Source organism: Epinephelus lanceolatus, chromosome 5 (genome assembly GCF_041903045.1).
Source record: "Epinephelus lanceolatus isolate andai-2023 chromosome 5, ASM4190304v1, whole genome shotgun sequence".
NCBI classification, from domain to species: domain Eukaryota; kingdom Metazoa; phylum Chordata; class Actinopteri; order Perciformes; family Serranidae; genus Epinephelus; species Epinephelus lanceolatus.
In genome coordinates this window covers 3267514-3288389 of record NC_135738.1, presented here as the reverse complement: position 1 = coordinate 3288389, position 20876 = coordinate 3267514, and positions in this window count along the sequence as shown.

Below are 20876 nucleotides of genomic sequence, written 5' to 3'. Positions count from 1 at the left end.
AGTTGCATAAAATGAAAATACTCAAAGTACAAGTACCTCAAACTTGTGCTTGAGTAAATGTATTTAGTTACATTCCACCACCACTGATGGTTCTGTCGTTTTCTGTTTGGCCTCAGGTCATTTTCCGTTTTCATTTTATTGTTGTGTTTGGAAGCAGATTCGTGGCCTTTGGATCAGCATGTGTTGCAAAAAACAAAACAAAAAAAAAAACAAGGTCCACTTACAAACGTAAAGCTTTGGGGCTTCTTTTTTCTGTCTTCCTTTTTGGACATTAAAGCTTAAAAAAAAATTGAGTGGGCCTTTGAGGTGGGAATATTTGTGAAACTGAATCACTGACAGAAAAATGTTCCAGGTGTTTCAGAGCTTCAAAGACAGGAGAGAATAATTCCATCCAATCACATTTCAATAAGGACAAATTTAATTATGCTGCTGTGGGTTTTTTTCATCATAAATGAGCCGAGAGATGATTGTTATGGGGAAAATAATACAGCTGGAATTAGGTCCTGCGTGCTCACTGATGATGCAAATCATGTCTCATAAATCATCAGTGTGAGGGGCTTCGAGGTGATTTGGTTTGCAGAGAAAAAATACCTCCGCAGACTCTCAGCTCGTCTGGAAACACATGAGAAAGTTTGGAAGCCAAACAGCCCACGGCGCGAGATTCTGAGCACGCTCTGTTCACAATGTTTCTCTCATAACTGCAGGTGAGTAGAGATAAAAATTACAAATTACTCATTCAAATAGTTTTGTTTGGTTCAAGGATGTCACTGACTGTTGTTTGTTCAGTTTTTTTGTGCGATAAACAACGTTATCACTGGTCAAATGAACTTCAGTCTAGACATCGGTAAGTAAACGCATCACTGCTCATGCTGAACTCTACGTCACTGAGTTGATCAATGATTCAGGTCAGTTTTATCGATTTAACGATTCGTTTGTACGTTTCCTGAACACCTCTACAGGTGAGGGGGAAAATTCTGAGCGATATCAGAACGCTCATTATGAGGCAGCAGTGATGTTAATATGTTTGTTTTTTATTCAATCTTTATTCAGCCAGAAAGGTCTCATTGAGACAAAACACAAAAACAAGCTAAGCAATTGTTTCCTTCTGATAAAAGTCAGACACCATCGTTCATGTTACCTGTCCAGCAATAGGAGCTTAACTATTTATACATAGCTATTAAAAGATATACTTTGACGAACAAGATAGTAGTGTGCTCGAGGACCGTCTTAATCATGTGATACTCGAGGAAATGCAGGTGTTCTTGAAGAAAAAGGGTCGATACATAGGAACAAAAGATGAACTTAAGGCACTCATGCGTGGAGCAGGAACAGATGAAGACCAGAGAGTCGAAACCGGTCTGTGTTTTTAAAGTAAGCAGCCATGTATTTGAAATAAAGGTTTTTTAATTAAATTCAAACGCATCTGTTCCTGCTCCATGCATGAGCACCTGAAGTTTATCTTTTGTTCCTATTAAAAGATATAGTTCTCAGTGTGAGGTGTGAGATGGATGTGACAGCACTGTCTGCAAAAGAAGGAAAAGACTGTGTTTTTACCCCGACAGAAAAATCAACGGCCTCATGTTTTACTTTAAAGGGCCAGTGTGTAAAATGGGTTGAAAACAGTGACATCAGTGGTCAAATTCTAGATTGCAGGGCTCACTCGCTCACCCCTCCCGTCGGGTAAATGACGGTGGCCTCGTAGGGACAAAAAGCCTTGCGCAGACACGAGTTTTTCAGGAGTAGGTCTATCTAGTGACGAGGTGAATGTTTATTTAGAAATCTAAACCATTTTAAGATATTGTAATGAATCCCTCACGAGCAGGAGACCAGAGGAGCGTTCGGGAAAAAGGCCAGTTTATTTGAGCACTCCAAAAACTCTGGTAACACTCCAGGGGGTAAAAGACTCCGTCCCAAACTCTGACTCTTCTAGCGTAACAGACACACACTTCATAACTTTACACACATACTCGTTTACCATTCCAAGTGGGGACCCCCCTCCCCTCTTTGCTCCACCAATCTCCAGCCCACACACTGACTGACAGCATAGCCTGTAAACAGAGCTCAGCTGTTTATTTAGCCTAGCAATATCTCCGGACTATAGTAGCTGCAATGGACGACTTTGAACGCGATTTTGAAGAGTTTCTTGTAGCGGACACAGACCCAGAGCCATACCTGTTTGAGCCGGAGCATACAGATGAGGAACTCCATGTGTTTGATGCTGAGCGGGTGAGAAGAGAGGCTGAATGCACAGAATGGGATTCGGTGCTACTGCTGCCATCGTTGGGGAGATATATCACCAGGAGGAAAAGCGCCGCAGAGAGTGCATCACAAGGAGTGAAGCTGCGTCTTCTTTTCCTCGCAGATGACGGTTCGGGTTTATTCTCTCCTGTTGCGTGGTAAGTGTGGTCCATTCGCAAACTTTATAACTAAAAAAACTTTTCACTACTCTCTATCGACGAACTACTAACACTCTGCTGTTTCCTCCTCCTTCTTCCTTCCTTCTGCTGTCTTCGTTGGTTTATTTATATACGCGAAACGCGTTCTCTGGCTGGCTGGATTGTCCACTCGGTCTGCCGTACATACATGGTGGCACAAGATGGTGACCTCTCTAAAGCAAGGCCCTTGATTTATATATATATATATATATATATATATATATATATATATATATATATATAAGCATAATTATAAGGCTACGAAAACCAAACAAATTTTATTTTATAGCGATTATACACTTGTATAAACATATTAATGGGTAGAATATTCAGATTCAGATTCAGATTTGACAATAAACCATGCCAAATATTACACACTGGCCCCTTTAAGTTTTGTCTTCTGTGTGGAACCATGTTTAGACAGGGTTGTGAAAAATCATCAGCATTGTGTTTGGGGCGGCGTGATGGTGCAGTGGTTAGCATTGTCGCCTTCCAGCAAGAGGGTTCCTGGTTTGAACCCAGGGGTGGGAGAGCCCTTCTGTGTGGCGTTTGCATGTTCTCCCTGTGTCAGCGTGGGTTTCCTCCAGGTGCTCCAGCTTCCTCCCACAGTCCAAAGACACGCAGGTTAACTGGTGACTCTAAATTGTCCATAGGTGTGAATGTGAGTGTGAATGGTTGTCTGTCCCTATGTGTCAGTCCTGTGATAGTCTGGTGACCTGTCCAGGGTGAACTCTGCCTCTCACCTGGTGCGGCACAGAATCCAGACTGATACAGAGAGCAGAACAGAATGTTGAGTTTCCATCATCAGGACAGTCTTACCAGGCTAGTGCAAGGAAATACATGTAAATACAAGGTCTTCTACCAGTGTTGCAAGTTTATTTTGAAAAAGACTGTTTGCATTTAAGGAGCAGAAACTGCACATTTCCTGTGAAAACTGTAGTGTTACTTGAAAAGACTTTGGAAAGCTGGGTGATGTTCTTTCCAGACAGCCGCAGGAAACAGGCGAACAAGAACCAGGAGGGCAGAGGCAGAGCTTGTGGTCGAAAACAGAAGGCAGAGTGGTTCACCGGGAAGCAGACAAAACAAGAGGGTTGGAGACGGGCAGGGTCGATTCCAAGGAAGCAGTCTGGAAACAAACGCTGGAAAGTCTTGCATTAATGACAAAGAACAATCTGGCAAGGAGTGTCTGTGAAGCGGGCGTCTTTATGGGGAAGGAGATATTGATCCACAGCCTGATGAGGCGGGCGTGGAGGACCGGCAGGAGTAAGAAGTGTGTGGGCAGGTGAAAGGCTGGCAGGTAGGTGTAGTGACGAGGCGGGGTGAATGTAAAATTCCTGGATGGACTGAGGAGATGGTATATATGGAGGATAAAAAGCGTCCACTGTGACGACAGACAAAGCAGCGATATTTGATGAGTTGGGATGAGAAGGCGTTGATTTGCTGTGCTGCCATTTGTTGGACTGTTTGTTTGTTTTTCTTGCAAAAATAGAGCCAGACTGAGGAGTTTCAAGCAAGCAACACGTCGCTTTAGAACGTCTTCATTGGGAAACGAAACAAATTGATGCTCGCTCACTCGCTCAGTCGCATCACATCCTGTTAGGAAGAGGTGTGAATAGTTTTGATGGGAAATATTGAAGACAAGTAATGACCATTTTTGTGTCAATTTTTTGTCACACCCTCGGTGTGTAAAGGCCTTTAATGTTTTCACTATCAGCCAAGTGCACAATTCTAACTTGAACTTTTAAGAACCTTGTCAGTCTTTATGCATTTCTCCTCTATCTGTATGTGTATCAGTTTTTTCTGATCAAATCTCTGCTGGCTTTCCTTCCACTTTTTTTTTTTTCCCAGTGTTGTCAAGTCGACTTTCAGCAGAGGGGAGGAAATCTGTTGGGAGGCAGGAGAAGAAGTGAATGTGAGAGGGGAGATGGAGGCAGCAGCTTTTCTTTCCTGCAGTGAAACCTATCACCTCATCGCTGGTAATGTCTTGTCACAGTTAATGTTCGCTGCAGTCTGCTGTCATTTAGCGGCGGGGTGGAGGTTATTGTTGGAGCCTTCCCACAATCCACTGGTCCAGAAATAGCCACCAAACAATTGAATCAAAATGGAGTTTTATTCTTTTTTTTCTGCTGCTGCTCTCCGTACCATAGTCCTCCATCGTTTCCTGTTTTGAATCGGTTAACCTTTCTGTTCGGGGCGGCGCGGCAGGGTCCTGCTCTGCAGATTAGCCGCTGACGCATTTATCAAGGGATGACAAATGAGCTGTCCTTCCAGATGCCTGATTACTTGACCTTTATTCCACAGGAGCTGGGCGGCTAGCGGGGAGGGAGGGGGGTCCTGATGGAGCTAAGTGGTGCCAGTCTCGTATTCGGCAGCCCGTTGTGAGGGGAAACGCCTGGATGCAACGCCTCGACGGCGACGTGAACACAAATTAAGAAAGGAGTTATTAAGATTGGCCGCCGCTGAAGCGAGGTAATTGAAATTCTCACTTTCCCCAGAAACAGGCAGAGACCCGGCACATCAGTTTCTATTTGAGGCAGAGAGGCTGATGAGTATCACACATTAAAGCCTGGGGAGGAAAATTGTCCTTTTAGTGGCCTCTGATTCGAGATCATTACATGAGCAGGATTGCGTCAGCCCCTCAATGTGGCATTCCTTTTTTTTTTCTCCTGCCATCTCATTCCTGGTTTTGTCGGGCAGCAGATTGTCATTTACAGCTCTGATTGTGTCTGATTTCCCTGTTTCTGCTCACAGCGAAGAGGCCTGCTAGAGTTTCATTAAAGTCTGCATCCACATGTGCAGGCTGCTGTTAATGCTGTTTATCAACCAACATACTGAACCTGCAGAACATCGAGACACCTCGGCTCTGCTGGATCCATCTTTAACAGTGTTTAAGAAAAACACACAGAAATTTAAATTCTAGTGAAGTTCACAAAGTTTCCAAATCTGTGAGGCTGAACATTTTTAATTAATTCTATTAGCATCATATAATAATATGGGGTGTCACATGTAACTGAACAGCGTCGGCCTCTAGTGTAACTTGTAACAGACTTATCGGCAGCATCTCTATAAACAATAAAGTGGCATAACATGAAATTAACAGTCATTTATCATCTCTGTTGTATGGCAGCTGATCTCGTCCTCTGCTCAGAGGGTCAGGACATTTAGCTGCTGTTCTTATTTGAGTTAGCCGCTAACTGCCAACAGCTACGTTTTAAATCTCCCACAGTGGGTCGCACTTATAACACATTGTCAAAAAGTCACACCCGCGCCACCCCTGATCCCGTCCTACTGGCTGTCCTGTTTATACAGACACCGTTTCAGCACTTTAACTACCGCTTGTGATGAATTGAAGGTGAGACCACTCTGCCTCTGTCGATCGTACTTTATATAGAGAATCACAAGGTGGCATAACAACGCAATATTTCCGCCCTGAACAGGCGGTGTAAAAGGGGCTAAAGACTGTAGTTCAGTTTTTAGAACCAAAGTGACCATTTATGGGCGAGAGGGCGGATCTGACGGAGGAGTCAGGGACACTATCTGCAGACACAGCCTAAAACTTATATCAGCCCGCTTTTATTTATGCATAATTTGAACTCTTAATGAAATGTAAACGGATGAGTTTAATAAAAATGTACCCCTGTACAGTTGTCACGAAAGTTGAAATCAGCTTCAGAGAGTCAAAAACCATTTTTCATGCTGTAAACATTTTTATTCCTGCTTTATGTTGGACATTTTAACGTGCAGGTCTGTGGGGATTGACTCGGTCTTTGAGCCAGCCTCAAGTGGACATTAGAGGAACTGCAGTTCTTGGCACCTCAACGCTGGCTTCATTTTCCAGCCCCTGAGGTTAGAACTTTCTGCAGAAATCTGCTTATGAATTTTTACACATCAAATACAGCAAGTCTCCTTGACATCGTCGACCTTTGGGGGAAAAGGAAAGCAAATAAACTTGTAGAACAAAATATTTCACAAGGGCACAAAGATGAAATTCACTGTCAACAAGCTGTAAGGTATAATGTGAACTCACCTTTATGGTTAAAGTTTACAGTTAGGGAAAGATGGTGGTCATGGTTAAAAGTAACCAGTGCTGACGATCAGTTAGTCTGACTCACTGGGTGTAGACTGTGGCTATAAACCTGGTCAGCTGATTTAGGCTGACATTCTCTCTTCCTTCCCCAATCTTCATGTTGCTGTAAAAATCCCCTTCACTTTGTGAAACAACCTCCGACCTGACAACCTACACGCTGAAAATGACAAGCTTTGACAAAGATTAGGATCGTGCAATAAGGTGTGAATGCACCTCGAAAAAGCCCAGACTCCGTCTCACAGGACTCTTGAGGTTGATATGTTTTCTGACACGGCCAGTTTGATTTGATTTGCCACATCTTTTAACTCCAGCAACTAAATGTACCGATCCGTTCCACTTCACGCAAGCTTCTTAATCATCTGTGGTTTTAACAGGTCCAGTTGAATAAGTGTACCTAATAAAGTGGTAGTGTGTATTATACATGAGGCTGCTGAGGCTTTCTCACTTCTTTAACGTGTCCAGTGGACATTTAAAACCAGACTGTGAACATTGATCGTTAAAAGTTTGTTTTAAACGAGGAAATTAATCTGTGAACTCGTCCGCTTTAAATGTAAAAAAAGAAAAGTTTTCATAATAGGAAATTTGATGGGAAAATAATAATTCATTTTCTTTTTATTGAGTTTTTCTATGACATAAAACATGTAGTATTTAAATGTATGTATTCCACGTTTCAGTCCACTGACTCCAGTCACTTTTCTCATCTTGCTATAAAACTTTCCAATTTGTCCGTCGACTAACTTGAGCAGCCGTCTTCACTGTGAGCAAAAGGAGTATTTTTTTTAATCCCGTGGGCTCTGGAGAGTGAGGTCAGGACTTCATCAGGGGCCTCCGGGGCCCTCGGAGCCCCTCTCTCGTCTCTGCAGCAGATGAGGGGATCAGCAGGGTGTGAAATGGCCGTGGTGATTGCTCCGAGGCCACGAGGCCTCCAGCCCATTCACAGCCCTGTCAGCTCTCTAATGGAGCCGGCGGAGATTGGAGACAAACCCCCCCATCACACTGTTAAAGGTACAATCAACCATAAAGACAGAAAGCTGGTGAAAAGTGAACAGAGTTTCTTCAGTGTGTTGCAGACAGTGGTCGAGCTTTACTTCATCTGATGAGGTCCAACTGAAATTGTTTTTTTTTCTGCTGCAGCATAAACATCTGCTCAGTAGATTCTTTTGTGTTCTTCAGAAACCAAATCACTTTTTAGCCCCTTCACCACTGGACAAAAAAACACCAACACCCACGAACATCTGGCTTTTGTCTTTACTGGGAAAAGATAAAATTGGTATTCAGGAATACTCTCAGAGGTGTTTATTGGCTCCCATCAGCAGTAATGTGAACATGACACCAGAGGTCATGTCAACCGAATATTTTCCTTCAGTCATTTTTTTTAACAATAACTTCAGCACTTCGACAGATCAGAGCACTGAGGGTGAACTACTGCAACTTTAAAGCTCCTTTCACAACACCAAGATGAACAGGATAAATGTAGGGCCTCTACACATGTCGCTTTTCTTGCTCCCTCAAATTAATTGGTTTCAGTGTAGACGCACGGCAGGCGTGCTCAAACGCCAGAGCGACGGCAGAGTGACATGTACATGTATATTTTTCAGGGTACAACAGCTGTGCCCTGAGCAGTGTTGGGCTGGTTACTCTAAAAATGTAAAATTACTCATTACTCTTTACTCTAAAGAACTAATAATATTACTTTTCCATTACACCCCATAAAATTGGTGATTGCATGTCTCCCCAAAATCCAGATGTGTGCCTCTGTGTGAATGTCAGGGGAATCGCACATATGTGTAGCTAAAGCTAGATAGCTTTATTTTACCTGGAGGTTTTCTATCCCCTGTGACCAGTATTTTCCCAAGGCTCCGCCTGAAAGACAGAGAGTCACTCATGGAGCAACATTTCATCCACCACATATCCAACCACAAGCTTCATCACTTCTTTGTAGCTGCAGCTGTCCATGATTAACATCCAGTTTTGGTTGTCCAGCCAGCGTAGAGCTACAGCTGACCTCTGCAGCCGAGGAGGGCTCACAGCACGCACCACATGTCATGTGATGAGGTTCAACCAGTCACAGCTAACAGGCATCTTACCTTCATCTGTAAATATCAGTCTGTGGTAAATATGGAGGAGAAGTTTATCATTTCAGTGCAGAGCGGAGTCTATATCTGTCCCACGGACAACAGGCCGACACACAAACAGCACCTGGACTACTGCTGCGCCAGTTAGGTAGTTAGTTAGTGTTATTGTGTGACTTTGGTGAATCCAAACGAACCCATTTAAATGTCAAAGTCACACATTTACAGAAAAATGTAGGCCTGCCCCCCGATTAAGAATGTTCCTCATCAACCAACAGTCCTCATCAGGGTCCATCAGTGGACTAGTCTCCTGTATGTTTCTGATATGAATGTAATGATTAAATGATATATGTTGGTGGTTTGAGTTGAAGGTGTGAGAAAGAATAGTATCAGTAACATTGTTAACACTGTGCTACATTACAGAGAAATACAAACCGTACTAATGAACCTTCATTAATATAGGCCTATATTTTATCTCCAAGTGCACGTCACACACTGAGCGAGCCGCCTGTTAATGACGCTGTGGGCTAATGGGCATGTAGCTACTTCCATGTTTCACATGATACGTCATGTTTGTAGTCGACCAATGAAGATGAGTTTACATATCACCTTGGGTTCGTCCTTCACCTTCTCAAAATGATCCCACACTTTGGATTTCCTGCCCGACATGTTATTAACTAGCCTGTGGAATAACCGCAGGTACCAGCCCTGGAAATTAACCTGACTCCTGTCTGACTGCTGAGCGTGGACACTTCCTGTGTCTGTCCTTTCAAAGTAAAGTCACACATGGTCCAGTCATATAGGTTTGGATTTATTTTGACAAGGTGCAGCTCCTGATAGTTTCACATGTTTGTTTGTTTTGTTGTGTTTTCTTTGACAAATTGACCAATGAAATCTTGCCAACTAATGACCTTTTGGGTTGACTACTGTTTGGTCGACTATTTGAGGGGCAGCCCTAGAAAAAAATAACTGTTCGAGGCAGCGGTAGATCAGCAGCTCTGTGTTCAGGGATGTTAAATTACTGTTTTTTTTTTCAATGTACTCTGACTTTTGAAAAAGCGATTTCACAGCTTCAGTTACTTGTCAGATATCGCTGTCCGATGGAAAGGTAAAGCAGTGAGAATATTCTCAATATAGTGTACGCTCAAACTGGTATTGTTTTAGGTGTGACTGTAGTGGCTATAACACTTTTTCTTTACCCCCGTCCACAGCAGCACATCGCATCTGTGTCAGGCTCCAGCCTGCTTCTCCAAACTGGGGGTGTGCCGACCGCCATCATACAACCTCACTTAAAAAAATCCGAACTATCCCTTTAACTTGTAAATGCAAAGACAAGCGGTAGAGCCATGTGTCCCTTTTGGTTTCTGAATGTTTCTCAGAGTGGAACATGTGACATACAGTGCAGACATGTGTGAAGCAGACAAAACACAGTTTAATTTCAGTTGTAATTTAACACACAGACATGAGATGTTTCAGAGTATTCCCAAAGTGTTGAACTATTCCTTTAAAAGAGGTCGGCGTCTGTGTGGGTTGATGTGATCCGCTGTGAGAACACAACAAATACTGTCTAAAAATAGAACAAAGATTCACTTTGTTTAAATAAATATGAAGCACTTTGTAGAAATACACAAGCTTCATTCCAGATATTATTTATTATACTAATAATTATTATTATTTAAAAGCAGATTTAAAGTGTCCTTCACAGACAGGAAGTGAGCTGGTGGACAGTAAAGTGGGCCAGGCGGCTTTTTGATGTGTGGAGTGTAAATATAGCCCTCCACCCTCCATCTAATTGTAGCCGTGTTTTTTTCATATTGTTGAATCCCAGAGATGTATAATTCATCACGCAAATAATCTGGAACAAAACAAACTCCTCTGAGCTCCCGAGAGGCCGAGCGTCTAATGAGTTCACTCCATAAAATATTCATACCTCTGCAAAATATACTGTCACTTTCCCCGCAACACACACACACACACACAATAGTCTAACATCCCATTAGATTTAATAGCAGGTTGTGCGACCGTAACTGCCCGTTGATCACTGTCACCCTAAAACACTGCAGCCTCTCTCACTGTGTGACTTGCTGTAATAAGGCGACTTGTTACCCATGATGCTCCAGGTGTCGTTCAGGCTTATTTTCTTGTGTTTCAGGTGGAAATGTCTCTGAGGTCTTTCCTCTGGACTCAGCTGTTGGAAGGTTTTAACGCAGTGATGGATGAAGTACATAGATTTTAACGACTCTGCGACAGCGACAGCCGAGACTGGAGGCATTATGTTTTTGGGTTTCCACCCATCTGTCCGTCCGTACATGGATGAACGTCCCATTCTTATGAACACGATGTATCAAGAACGCTTTGAGGGAATTTCTTCATAATTGGTGTTACGTTCCAACTTGTCTAGGAAGTTCAGGAGTAACCGTAATAATTAAATAAACAATACATACCGGAGAGGGAAAAATGAAGCGCTGGTAGGATTTACGTAAGCCAAATATTTTATTAACTAAACAAAAATGTAAACACGAACACAAAACAATCCTCCAAAAACTGAGGATGATAAGAACTAACTATAAACTGAAAACAGTCCACTCAAAAGGAGGGACGACAATGCACAATCAATACAACTCAGAAAACACCGGATCTTAGACACTAAACGGAAAATCACTACACACTGGTATTACACTAACACACTGCAAGGAGATACACTAAAACACGTGATGGTGAGACGGTTCCCAGGAGCACTAGCGGTCCACTGACAGCCGGCGGCCTCGGTCCACTCTCCCTTTATCCTCCACCTGATTGGCACCAGCTGCGAGGCACCATTCAGGGAACACACCTGCACCTGTAACAAACACAAAGACACCCACACACACACACACCACAAACTCTACGGCACGTAACAATTGGGGTAATTGAATTTGGTGGTTATTTCACAGTAATCAGTGTGTAGCTGCTGCCATGTTGAGGCAGAGGGTTCTGTCTGTAGCTCTGGTTGAGGGTGAGAGGCTGTCAGCAGATAAACAGAGATCTGTGTGGGTACATGAGACCCTAAAAAAGAGGCTGGATCATGGGGAGTACCACCAGTTGGTCCAGGAGCTTCTCCTCCATCATGGACGTTTACAGTACTGCACTTATCTGCTTCCACGCCTGCTGTTATACCGAGTTGGTGGTAAATGTGGTTTGTAAAGTCGTATAGCTCTGGGTATCCAACAACCGCTACCACCAGTTTCTCCTCCATTTTTTTACCAACTGTTAATTTGTTGTCGTGACCACCACAGAAGGCCCGCCTCTCAAATCATCTGATTGGACAACGGGAAAAAGATGGCGAAAAAAGAGATGCTGCTGGGTGCTTTTCCGCTCTGAGTTGAAGTTTTTCCAACTTGAGTTCAGAGCACTCCGTCAAAAATGCCAGGCGACTAGAGCGCAAAAACACGCTGCGCGTCACAACACAGAAACTTAAAAAGCTTCATTCTGGTTAAAAACAATTTCAAAAAGCCGCCTCCAGCTTCTAAAATGCTCTCCATGTGATCAGCGCCTAAGAAAGCATAAAATGTGAAAGTAAAGTACAAGTACCCAAAGACTGTGCTCAAAGCTGTTGGTGGCGTCTTTTATAAAAATAACTTTGTCATGTTTGCTGAAGCTTTCTCAACTAGCTACAGTCTTTTATATCCTCCATGCAAAGCAACACCACATGTAGAATTCACTTAAGTTGTTTAATAGAGCTGAAACAGTTCAGATATTCACTCAATTATTTTCTTATGTCAAACTGAACAGTCCAGATTTAGAAGTTTTGGAGCGACAGGGTTTTCCCAGGTGTGAAGCGTCTCCAGGCAGCAGGACAGACAGGCGGACCCATCAGCTTCATCCAATCACGTCTAATAATGACCTGGGGATCGAGAGATGAGGGGGAAAAATCAAAGAGCAGGTTTTTCATTTCGTGCTGAGAGGCCACCGTCCTCCGCCACCTCATTTCTCTTTTCAGAGGAGAGAATTAAGTCCAGCGGCCTCTTCAGGAAATCATCTCTCCTCTTTAATAATCTCCAACGCCGCGTGGCTTCTCAGCTCGCTGAGGTGACAAAAGGTCGAGGACCGGCTTCAATGATCCACGGCGGCGTCAAGAGGACATCGAGGAGGGAGGGGGGTCGGCTGATTTTCATTAAGATGGACTCCAGAGCGCTTGTCTTATTAGCGGGTCATTAGGCTCTTGGAGGCCGACAGATTGGCTGAACAGGAAGCAGGGGAGCAGGCAGAAGGTAATTGCACTTGGAGTGACCACACAGGTGACTGCTCGCCACGCGCTCCTTGATTGGTTAATTAGCGTGTTGTCAATCAGCCCCCTCCAGCAGCTCGCTCTCACAGCAGTTAAAAGGTGAGAGTGTTTCTAATGAAGCCTGAAACTTCTTCTCTTCCAGCTCGTTATGGCTGCAATTAAAATAATGCCTGAATGCAGGAGCAACACACAAACATGCTTCAGCATTAACTGTGCTCAAGTTACAGGATGTCAGCGGTCAAACGTAACTAAGCGCATTTAATAAGTCTCATAAATGTAAGTAATGATAATAAACAAGTGTAATAAATATAAATAATGAGCATGTAATAAGTGCATTTACTCAAGTACTGTACTTAAAGAACAAATTAGTATTTTCTTCTCATGACACTTTATACTTGTACTCTGCAACATCTCAGAGGGAAGTATTTTGCTTTATACTCCACTCTACAGATTCAAATTTTTGCACACTAGACTAACTAATAACGGCTTATAAAATAAGATGTCTTGTTTTAATTTAACAGTCCGGCAATTTACACAAGTACAGCTGAAACAATCAGTCCATTGACAGAAAATTAATTGCCAACTTTTTGATGGTTGAGGTCATTCCAGCGTCTCAAATGTGAAGATTTGCTGCTTATCCTCTTAACTCTTTCCCTGCCATTGAAGAGATATTCCATCAATCCCTGTTTTCACTGTTACGAGACAGGGGGCGCTGTTACACATCTTGTGGAATAGAACAGCACTGCCATGTTCAAAAACAAACAAAGAAGATCTGCTGGAAACCGGAGGAAGATGTTGCAGCTTGTAAACTGCCGGTAAAATGCTGCTGCTGACGGAAACGTATATGGTTGTGCAAGCCTTAGAGACAGGGTGAGGAGCTCGGAGTAGAGAATGCTGCTTCTTCGCATCCAAAGGCGTCAGTTGAGGTGGTTCAACATCTGATCAGGATCCTCCTGGGCGCCTCCTGTTAGCAGTATTCGGGTCACGTTGCACTGGTAGGAGGCCCCGGGGCAGACCCAGAACACACTGGAGGGATTACATATCTCGTCTGGCCTGGGAACACCTTGGGGTCCCCCAGGAGGAGCTGGAAAGCGGGACGTCCGGGGTGCTTTGCTCAGCCTGCTGCACCCGCGACTTTGCTCCGGATGAGTGGATGAAAACGGATGGATTGTAATCTACTTTGAATTTGGACTATGTGAGGCTTCATGATACGGCCCCATTGTGTTATACAGCTATCACCTCCCAGTTCCAGCAGCATCTGCAGCATCTTTTTTTAAAGAAAATATTCAGGCAAAGATAAAAACTCTAAAGCTCTTACAGTGATTCTGACTGCTGGGGAAAACACTTGTTACCGTTCAAATGAGACCATGCATGTACATGTAGTAAAAATGGAACAAGAACAACTTTCAGTTTACTTTGGGTATATCTTGGATAGGTGTTTAAGGTGAATTTAGGTTAATCTTACAGGATGTGTATGTTAATAATTGTGATGAAATGCTTAACAGCAGCTGAACGAGGCCCAAAAACACCCGTGTTCTTTTTATTACAAAGCCATAATTGCTGTGTAATTACTCCTCCATTGTCATGTTTTCAGCACTGAGAGCTCTGCTGCTAACAGCATCAGAACTTCAAAGGTGTGAAGCCGCTGCCATCGTGCATTAATATTCACGAGGACGCAGATAGCAGTGAGCTGAGGCGTTCACACAAACAGTGACCACATGTTTTGTTTTCAGCCAGAGGACGTTTTGTTTCTCTGTCTGGCTGCAGGTGTGCACAGATTTATTAGATTGTTTCTGTCACAAAACTGAGTCTTGATTCTAAAATTTATCAGTTTGCCTTGTAGGGACCTGCTGTACGTCCCCACACTGCAGGGACGTCCCCGTAATGTGAGTGTGTGAACAGGTTTAGACCATTGTGTCCCCACAGTGTAGAGGTACAAACATGATTCTCTTCAGGACTGCTGCTGCATGTTTTCCCAGAGATGATTCACTCCGCTGTGAGACAGATATTAATTATAGATTAATTAATTTGCAGTCACTCATCTGAACTTCTTCTTGGATCATGTGACTGACAGATCATAGCCTGATTGGACCGGATTTCAGTCAGGGTGAAGGTTCAAGTTTGAATTTTGGTGCCTGGATTTCAGATTTGGGCAGCTTCATAGATTGACTTAAATTTCATAATCAGAATTTGACTTGTTATATTTGAACTTGAGTACTAAATATTTTCAGTTTATTTTTTAACCAAACAGACTTCTTGACTTCTCTGGAGGGTTTGTTGGCCTTTCTTTTTTTTCTTTTGCAGAAGACAGACTCTGTTCCAGCGGCGTCTGCTTCATTAATGGTGTGTGTGCAGAGGAAATGTGTTTATTTATGAGCTGGACACTGTTAATTACCCCTGCATGCTTGGATAATTATCTCCCGACTTCAAAGACATTTTAACCCCCAGAGACCCAGAGAGTCTGCACGCACTCCAGTGCTCGTGTGTGCGGGTGCGTGCGTGTGACTGAGCTGGACAAGGAGCTCACAACGCCCAAAATATCGCCTGCTAATTAGAAGAAAATGTTGAGTCATCAGCAAAATATTCAGAGATATTCACAAGAAACAAGACAGAGACGACTGGAACCAACATCAGCTACAGATTTTAAATGAATGAAAGTTGTACAAACACTCTTTTGATGAGACTGGTAACACGCCACAGCCAATAATCACCTTCTCAAATACAGATTATTATACACTTCTATCCAGTCCTGTTATGTGAGTATTAAGAATTGGTTCATTGAGATAAGTAGGCAGTAAATCTCCAGTCTGGTGTCATTAAACCACAGCAGGAGAAAAGGACGCACCAAGATGATGTAATTAAATGAGCTTCAGTCAAAGCACAAAGAAAAACATGATATGTGAGGAAGGTTACAGTCTCCTCATCACTCAGTCGAACCACTCTCAGTCTGGTTTGCAGCTGAATCCATGTTAATAGCTTCTTTTACAATGCCTGTTTAAGTTGGGAATATTGCATCATCATGCCGCCTCGCTGCACGATGATCACTTAAATCACACATCAGATTTTACTGATGTAAACGGTATAATTTCTTGAGAAGAAAATGACGTAACAACGGTCACTGGAAACCAAATTCATCAACTCATAATGTGACTCAGTTGTGTGTACGGCCCCCGCCTGCCTGTACACACTCCTGACAACGTCTGGGCTCTTGATGAGTCGGTGGATGGTGTCCTGGGGGATCTCCTCCCAGACCTGGATCAGGGCAGCAGTGAGCTCCTGGACAGTCTGTGGCGGACACACCGATACATAACGTCCCATAGGTGCTCAGTTAAATTTGGTCAGGGGAACGAGAGGGCCAGTCAATGGCATCAATGCCTTCATCATCCAGGAACTGCCTACACACTCCGGACACATGAGGCCAAGTCCTGCACCAGGAGGAACCCAGGGTCCACTGCACCAGGAGGAACCCAGGGCCCCCTGCACCAGGGCAAACCCAGGGCCCTCTGCACCAGGAGGAACCCAGGGCCGTCTGCACCAGGGCAAACCCAGGGCCCTCTGCACCAGGAGGAACCCAGGACCCACTGCACCAGGAGGAACCCAGGACCCACTGCACCAGGAGGAACCCAGGGCCCTCTGCACCAGGAGGAACCCAGGGCCCTCTGCACCAGGAGGAACCCAGGACCCACTGCACCAGGAGGAACCCAGGACCCACTGCACCAGGGCAAACCCAGGGCCCTCTGCACCAGGAGGAACCCAGTGCCCTCTGCAGTCAGGCTACTGTTGGCTCTGACATGGAGGTCTGTGTGACCCTCCAAGGATCTGCCTCCCCAGACCATCACTGACCCACCACCAAACCCGTCATGCTGGATGATGTCACAGGCAGCATAACGTTCACCACGGCGTCTCCAGACTCTTTCACGCCTGTCACATGTGCTCAGTGTGAACCTGCTCTCATCTGTGAAGAGAACGGGGCGCCAGTGGTGGACCTGCCAGTTCTGGTGTTCTCTGGTGAATGATGGAGCTGCACGGTGCTGGGCTGTGAGCACAGGTCCCACTAGAGGACGTGGGGCCCTCATGCCACCCTCATGGAGTCTGGTTCTGACAGTGTGGTCAGAAACATGCACACCAGTAGCCTGCTGGAGGTCATGTTGTAGGGCTCTGGTAGTGCTCCTCCTGTTCCTCCTCACACAAAGGAGCAGATACCGGTCCTGCTGCTGGGTTGATGCCCTTCTACGGCCCTGTCCAGCTCTCCTGGTGTGACAGCCGGTCTCCTGGTGTCTCCTCCATGCTTTTGAGACTGTGCTGGGAGACACAGCAAACCTTCGTATGGATGTGCCATCCTGGAGGAGCTGGACTACTTGTGCAACCTGATTGGGCTGCACAGGTAGTCTCATGCTACCAGTAGTGACAAGGACACTAGCAGAAGAAAAACTACACAAAACTACACACATCATCTTCTTGGCGATCTCCTTCCTGAAAGATACCAACATATTTAGGTTTTTGTAGTGAAATAAGGAGGTTTCATGTAGATAAAACCTTGTGAATCAGCTGGTCTTTGTCCATTGCAGCTCTTGAACATGAGCAACAGAATAAAAATAGAAATGTGGCGTTCAACAAAAGTTCAGCTCAAAGCAGCGTGCTGCATCATGCTGCATCGTGCTGCATCGTGCTGCATCGTGCTGCTCACAGACAGGACAGTCCAGCAGAAAACAATGCAGTCAAACTGATTTTGTCATTGACGTTTGCTCGTGTCCCATCCAGTTAGGACACGGTGTGAAAGTAAATGACAGTTATTGCTGTGTTAATGCCATTATTAATGTATATGAAATGCTGCTGACGTGTATGTTTTATGTCACATTAAAGGCCAACACTGCTGTGTTAAATGTCAAGCCTGTCATGACTCTTTTGTGAACAACAAGAACAAGAAAGCATGACAAAGAAAAGAACACGGACGACAGCTGTTGATTTATCTCTGACGGGAGACGTCCAGGAGGAGATCTCATCGGCTGCTAAACCGCCTCAATTCGAGCATGAAGAAACCGTAGTTCTCCTCCTGGATATCTGAGCTCCTCCTCCTATACAGTCGCAGCTTATTCCAGAGCAGCAAAGACGAAAGCCACCGTTAAAGGAAACATCATCATAATCATCATCATAAACACACAGTGCCCATGGAGCGTGGTGGCGGCAGCACCAGACCGTACGGATTCTTCTCCTCAGCAGACACTGAAGGCTTGTGAGGGTAAAATGAATGCCACCAAAAGACTGAAGATCCTGGAAGAAAACCTGAAGCAGTCTGTGAGAAACCTGCACCGTGAAAGCCAAACTTACAGGATTGGTTTCTAAACAATGATTACGATGTGGTGCAGCGGCCCAGTTGGAGTCCAGATCTGAATCCAATCAAGGATTTGTGGCTGGACTTGAGGAATATGCTGCTCACAAGCTGACAGCTTGAGCAGTTTCACACAGGAAGAATGGGAGGAAACATGACAGCAAACAGGACCTGCTAATTCTGCAAACCTTTAATGTTCCAGTTTACCAAAATGTAAAGAACTACAGGTTAAAGCATTTGTGACTCCATGACTCCATTATACTTCCTGTTTACACACCAGCTGGGGTGCTAATTGTCTGAGGTTTGTCTGGTTGTCGGGGGGGATCAGTGTCGGACTTTGAAAACACCTGATTTACATAATCTAGTAGAAATTTGTTCTGTCTTCCTGACACTGCAGTGTTCGCTCTCCTTTTCTGCAGCGTCAGCTGTTTCACAGACAGAACAACAGCGCCACCCTGTGGTCAGCTAGATATGAGGGTTAGCTGGTCATAAGTTTACTGTTGTTGAGGCCCTTCTGTTGAGATGCAGTTAAGTGTTTAGTTTTTCATTTATCTATTATTATCCTCATGTGAAGCCAAGACCTTTTTAAATTGGGTGAACTGTTTAATTTTATTATTAATATTATTTTAAGATTTATTTTTCCATGGAAAAGTGTTTAGTGGGTTCATTTCATTGTGGCTGAATGGCAGTTTCTTTACATTTGAATTTTTGTAATTGTAGTTTTACTTTTGCTTCTTTCTGTACAGTTTATTAGTGCATGATGTGTTTTGAAGTATGTCATAATTATGCCTGTGCATGTCACATCTATAAGTAGCAGGCTTCATAATTAAAATAAAAATTGTCAAATTAATTTGAATTTACCAAAAAATAAATTTAAAAAAAATTAAGTAAAACCAAGATGGAATAAAATCTAACTGTGATAATGGAAAGAATAATATAAAAAAAGAATAAAAGAAAAATAAAATAATTATATTAAACAACAGTTTCTTTAAAGAATTTTAATAAAAAATTAAGAAAATTAATTAAACCAAGGCAGAATAAAATTAACTGGGATAATGATAAAAAAAAAAGTAAATAAAAGTTATATTCAACAAGGGTTTCTTTAAATTCTGACTAAACTTAAAAGTTTTATTAAAATTACCAAAATAGGTTTCAATAATAAAAAAATAAATAAAGTGAAACCAGCGGATTCAAATTTAACCGGAATGATAAAAATAAAGGTAAAGAAAATTGACCAAAAACTTAAATGAAATTTAGAAATTAAATCAGGATAATTAACACTGAAAAACAGAATAAGGTAACTATAGTAAGTATAGTAATTAATAAATACATATTTAAATACAATGGAAACTGGAAAAAAGGCAATAAAAATGAAATATTAATACAAAATAAAAGATCAAACCTAGATATAAAATGTATTGAAAACCTGGGGGGGACAGAGCTTTCTCTGTTGCTGCCCCCACGCTCTGGAACTCCCTCCCAAAACACATCTGTGACTGCACTGACCTCCCATCATTCAAATCACTACTAAAAACTCACCTGTTCCGTTCTGCTTTTAATGTTTAGCTACTTTTTATTCATTTATTTGTTTTTCACTCCCACTGCTATTTCCTCCTTGTCTTCAATGTTTTTTGCTGATAATTGTTTTTTGATGTGTTTTAACCGTTTCTGTAAAGCGACTTTGAGAACTTTGAAAAGCACTTCATGAATAAAATGTATTATTATTATTATTATTAATAAAACAATAATAAAAACCAGGAGACGTTAAATCAGTGATTCAATAACATATTTTAATTTTTCAGTGTTTTAGTATAAAAATCCCACCGGCCTGCTGACGGCTGGTTTCCACTCCCGTTGGCTATAACTGTGGTTTTTCCCAGAGAATCAGCTAAAGTACCAAATCTATTTACACACAACATCCACATCCAAGGGCCAAACAAAACAGGAAGTCTACCCATCGCTACCCTGCCAAAATAAAACATCAAACACTATCACCTCACCTCTCAGATTTAATGCTATCAATCCAAAAAGTAAAAAAAAAAACTCACGTAACAACAAAGGAAGAGGAGGGGCCTCTACATCTGGCTCCTCGTGTGCCCGTAGTATTTTTCTTACAATACTCTCTCTATAAAGTAATGCATATACATTTTCTGCTTTACAATAAATTAGTACAGGCACATTCTCTTCTCTCCTACAGCCGACTGTAGTTCAGTTCAGGTGGAAAAGATGATTTTGTGACGTTTGACAGAAGACTTTGAACTCATCACAGCACACAAACAAAAAGGCTGAAAACCTGAAAAACAAACTGTAAAAAAAACCAAACACATTAGTGGGAAACGTGTGGGCAGCAGATTTTTTTGGTTTCGGTGTGAATGATGCACTTCAGGCATTTTAAACTTTGAGAGCATCTATATAGATTTTATATAAATATGTACAAACAAAAAAAAAAGTAGTCCAGTAAAAACATTCAGGTAAAAAAAAAAAAAAGATGCAAACACACACAAAAAGTTAATGCCAAAGACGAGAGAACTTGAAGCTTGAGAACTCAATAACTTACAAAAACCGTAAAAAAAAGGAGCTGAAATCAAAATGTTCATTACAGTATGCATGTTTGTTTTTTTCTCTGTGTAGAGATAGCACCAGCAGAAACACCGACACCGTCAGTGGATCGTCACCTCCGACTGTA